Source organism: Antrostomus carolinensis, unplaced genomic scaffold, assembly GCF_000700745.2.
Source record: "Antrostomus carolinensis isolate BGI_N321 unplaced genomic scaffold, ASM70074v2 scaffold12235, whole genome shotgun sequence".
Lineage (NCBI taxonomy): Eukaryota > Metazoa > Chordata > Aves > Caprimulgiformes > Caprimulgidae > Antrostomus > Antrostomus carolinensis.
The window spans coordinates 24,882-29,704 of NW_010314350.1; the positions used below are offsets into that span (position 1 = coordinate 24,882).

Genomic DNA, 4,823 nt, shown 5'->3' on the forward strand with positions numbered 1-4,823 from the left:
GGTGTCTCTAGAAGGTAAACAGGGTGTATGAAAAAGAGGTGGACTCTGCTCTGCGTGTTTGTACATCAGACTTACTAGAAGTTGTCCCGTAAAGCTTTCTATTGTTTTCTTTAGCACTGTGAGGAATATTGGGTAACGACAGGCACACTCACAAAATCTCAGTTATTAGGACCTCTCTGCCCAAATGCATCTGGTGTTTGATCCAGAGTTGCATTATGAAATCCACTGTTGGCTGTGTTTTGATATCAAACAGAAACAAAGACCCAGATCTGGAAACCCTGGAGCAGTTCAGGGTCCAGAGTCAACTGCTGCAGCTGGGACCTGCTGCAGGGACAAGACAATGGGTGAGATCAGGATCACCAATGGAGGAGCCTCCCATTAGCACTTCCATCCATCCCACGGAAGTTCCTCAGAGCCGTTGTCGAAACACCTCTGTAGAAATCCAGGAGAAGGAAGTACGGTAGGATCCTTGCCAATTTATACAACTATGCAGAGCCAACAGAGACAGGCACCTGAACCTGACATCTGTGGTACATTATAGATCTTGAAAGAGGCCATTTGTAACTTATGAAAGCGTTAGAGTCTGGCAAGTTATCCAGTAGCTATACATTACTGGAAATATACAGCTCCTCTTAAACCATCTGTGTTGGGGGTTTTACTGGAGTCATTTTACTATGAGACATCCTTACCTCATTTTGCCATGGAATAGAAACTGATCCTGTGGAAAACTTGGAATAGAAATCATCATCTGTTTGGTCCAGGTTAACTCCTTTGACTGTGGAGAACTGCTCTATGTCTAACACATCCTTGCAGTACACGGCTCTGGGCTAGCTCAGCAGAAAAAAAAACAACAACAAAAAAAAGAAAAACAGCAAGAAAAAATATTTCTGAGTCTGGCCATGTGCTTTCATTCACAGATTCAGTCAAGTGAGAACGTCTAACAACAAGTGACTATCTGCATCCTGCTTCTCCAGACTTGCTCTGCCCGCGTGTTTATCACCAACGGCTGACTTTGCTTTCAGCACATTTAACTTCCCACTTTGAAGTGCTTAAAGCATCAGCACAGCCAGCCAAAGTGGGTTTTAGTCATCCTTGTAGCATATGGTTAAGAGGTGAGGGGAAAAGGACAGAAAGAGCAAGAAAACAGAAATCAAATCCTTCAGTAGTCTTTTAGAGAGGGAACAAGAGAAAACCAGAATGTTTATGAGTGACACACTGGAGACAGCCCTGAAAATGGACCTCGGATAGAAGTGACCTTCTGCTCAGATAGCTGTGGAGTTTCCAGCTTAGAAGTTTAAAGGAATGTACGCTAATTGCTGAAGAAAACAGAAGAGGTTTGGCACTTTCCCATTGTTTTTATTAATAGCTCAGCTGCTGGAAGCTGTCCAGAATCACCTCTATTAACTCTTTTAACTTGGCTGCCTTTCTTCAAACAAACAGTCAAATGACTTTGTCTTTTTAAACTGCTTAATTTTCTGGGATGACAGAGACAAGACTCTTTGTAGTGATGCTGCTTTTAGCTTGTATGCCATCAATCAGCCACAGAAAGCAGAAATAGTCATCACTGGCTACTTGTCATAGTGCGGTCATCTGCGTGCCTAGAGAGCTTCCATCAACACAGTTATCCTTTGATGCACAGGAATGATTATGGGGTGACTTGTGGACTAGCCTGAGCTACTGTCTACATATGGTAGCAGGCACAGCCCAGGGGTCCAACCATGCCTTATGATATCTAGAGCTGAGCAGTGTGACCAAACAAATCAAACTGATTCCCGACGGAAGTCCTATTTGCTGGAGGCTGCATCCCTCTGCATTCCTGACAGCTGCAATCCACAACATTTTTGTGGAGACAGAGTAGTCTAGAAGAGGATGGAGAGACATGGGATGGATTACAACCCCTGCCATTGGTTATATAGCTTTGGGTGATTCAGCTGGCTTCAGTAAAGACTTGGATGAAGTGCCAAATAAATTGAATTAGGGGCAGCTCTTGAGTTCCCAATAAATAGCCATAAAAATTTATGTGCCTCTGCTTTAGCAAATATGTCTATAAGAGTTGCCTTCTAGGCCTTACATGCCACAGTTAAGCTTTTAATACACTCTGGCGGATCCCAAATTTGAGCCCAGAATTTTCTGATTTTCTACATCAGAAAGAAATAGTAGCTTGTCTCCTATTTCTCCCCACTAAAGCAGGTCGTAACACCATGGGCTAATTGGCAGGAATAACTAGGCCACATAGTAAAATGTAAAGCAAAACCAGAGCAGCTAAAGTAAACTTTTGTAGCGTTCAAACCACTTTGGTTTGGTTGAGTTTGCAGCGATGTGAACGAGAGCTGCCAAGATGTTACTTTCCTTAATATGTTAAAATGGCAATGTTTACTTAGAACCATATGGGAACTTTAAGGATAGAAGGTCTAGCCAGAAAGAGAGCCCCGCAGGAGGAAAATAATCAGGTAACTGGGGTACAGATGGATACCACAAAAGAGTGGAAAAAGCGTTGTTATTGCCAACGCAACAAAGACGTTCAGTGTGTGCAACGCTGGTGTGTTAACCTGAGTCCGGACTCGGTGCTGGGTTCCCCACCCCATGAACACTAACAAGTTCAAAATGTTATCTCAGGTCCAAGTCACCTCCTCTGCTTGAGGTGACACTTGATACCTGAACCTGGTTCAGACTGTGTAACAAACGCCTGTTCCCATGATGATCCAGTTCATTCCTCAGCTCTGTAGAGCTCTGGACTTTGTAATTCTGGTTTCACCTCAGCATATATATCTATAACCTGTATGCATACATATGGTTTTCATTGATGATTGTTCTGAGCACCACCTGGTCCTGAGCGTACTTATTCTCACACTACTGCCGTGGGTAAGGGAATGCAAAGGTTCCCAGTTCCCAGTTTGGGAATTGAGGCATGAACAGATCAAGTGGTGCCTCCAGGGTCACACATGAAGACTGTGGTAAAGTAAGTGGGAATGACTTGAGAGCCAGGTTACCACCCTACATGGAGGCCCACCAACCCTGCATGCACATGTCTACAGAGCAGATCTTCTCTTCCTCCCAGCCTCCCCACTCCAGCCCTATAGCTTATCACATCTTCCTAGAGCAACTACCCATGCAAGGAGTGATGACAGCTCTAAGAGGGAGAAGTTATTTTAGAAACAGAGGCCACTGGGGCTTCTTCCTGTCGTACTTACATCAGGGACAAAGGAAAAAAAATTCCTGCTTCTAACCGCTTGAAATTCATGCTCTTGAAAAAGGGGTGCCTCTTCACTTCTGCTGCACCTTCCCCTTGACATCCCAGCCGCTGCTTCACATCTTTGGTGAGGAGCTGAAAGATGCCAAAAGGAATGGTAAGGATGTCAGAAAAGCAAGAGCTCCACAAAGATATTTTTATCTCCAGTTGGGTTTGAATGTGCTCAGAGGGAAGTACAGAGGGGAATTGTAATTGCTGGTGCTTAATGGCCAAAGTTAAATGGATGAGGACTGCACTGTTCAACATGCTGGTGAAACACTTTGAAAATTACCTGCTGTAAAGTGTTTACAGTCAAAATAGAGACCCCTGCTTCTGCTTACTTTCAGTGAACACTTCCAAGGAGAGGTCTGACATTCCCTAATAACATATGTAGATGCATATTCCTAAGTCCCACATGCTTTCTCTCAGTTCTTTTTTTTTTCCATGTTACTCTTGTAAGAATAATTTCCCCATGTTGCCTAGGTGGGGTGACTTCACCATCAAATTGCATTTCCCTCCACCCATTGTAGTATATTCTAGTATATCATGTCACACTGAACTGACCCTTTGTGCTCACGGGCCTCTCTCTGGTGAACTCAAGGGGAGCTTTGTCCATGAAGCCAGTATTGGTAACCACCCTCAGTTCAGCCTTGTTTTCAGAGAGGGGAAATGCACCACCTCTACCTTCTATAGCGAGTCCTCCCTGTTTCATGGGCACCTCTAATGGAGCAATGGAGACTAACTAAAGTCAGCATCCTTGGTCTATTAGATAAGCAGATCCATGAATACAAATGCAGAGGTGGTAGGTCCTGGAAGACCTTGTATGGATGGACTAATTGATCTGCAAGAGAACAGTTCAATGGAAGAACAATTCTGTCATGAGTAGCTGGTGGATGAGGAGACAACATGTAGCCAAATCTTACCAAAATGCCTCTTCTTTTAAACCATATGTGGAGAATCAAGTGGGCTAAATCATTGTCTTAAGACATCACATCTAAATAGTTGAAGAGAGGCATAGCTCAGAATGCAAGTGACTGGTGCAAAAAGACCATCACTTGGGACAGGGACATTTCTGAATGTACCAGTAGACTTTAGGCAACCTGCTGAAAAGTGAAGGTTCACAAATTTGTTTCCTTTTTTTCCTTCCATTCATCTTTGAAGAAGCCTGCATGATGCTTTCTTACATAGAGGAGAGAAAATATAACTCCAAGCTCACTATAAACTGCCCAGAGATTTCAGTTGCCTATTAAAGAGATGTGTAACACGGGTCTTAGTGCAGCAGAAAACGAAACATGCATTGTCAACAGTCAAGGTTAGCTTGGCTGGAGTCTCCACCTTGGGGGAAAAGATGACGTACACACACTGCAACACCATGGAGGAAATAAGAAGGAAGGGTATGCCTCCTGGAACTGGGCAGACCCCCCACTGCTCAGCACTTTTGGTACCCTGATTTCTCAACGGCTGCTGAAGGAAGGGGCTGAGCCAGCCTGCACTGACACCAAGGCCATGCAGCAGTCACTGGTCCCACTGCTGTCCCCCACCGCCAGCTGGGCTGGGCTGGGGAAGGGGAAGGGGAAGGGGAATGGGAAGGGGA

General features: G+C 44.5%; 1 long non-coding RNA gene across 1 annotated transcript in view; it reads right to left on the reverse strand.

Annotated features, from left to right (window-relative positions):
- The window catches only part of LOC104524672 (uncharacterized), a 2,577-nt gene extending 1,778 nt beyond the window's left edge, over nt 1-799 (reverse strand). The window contains exon 1 of the long non-coding RNA XR_728010.2: nt 690-799. This is a non-coding gene — a long non-coding RNA (uncharacterized LOC104524672). The remainder of the gene's footprint in view (nt 1-689) is intronic.
- Nucleotides 800-4,823: the final 4,024 nt, after the last annotated feature.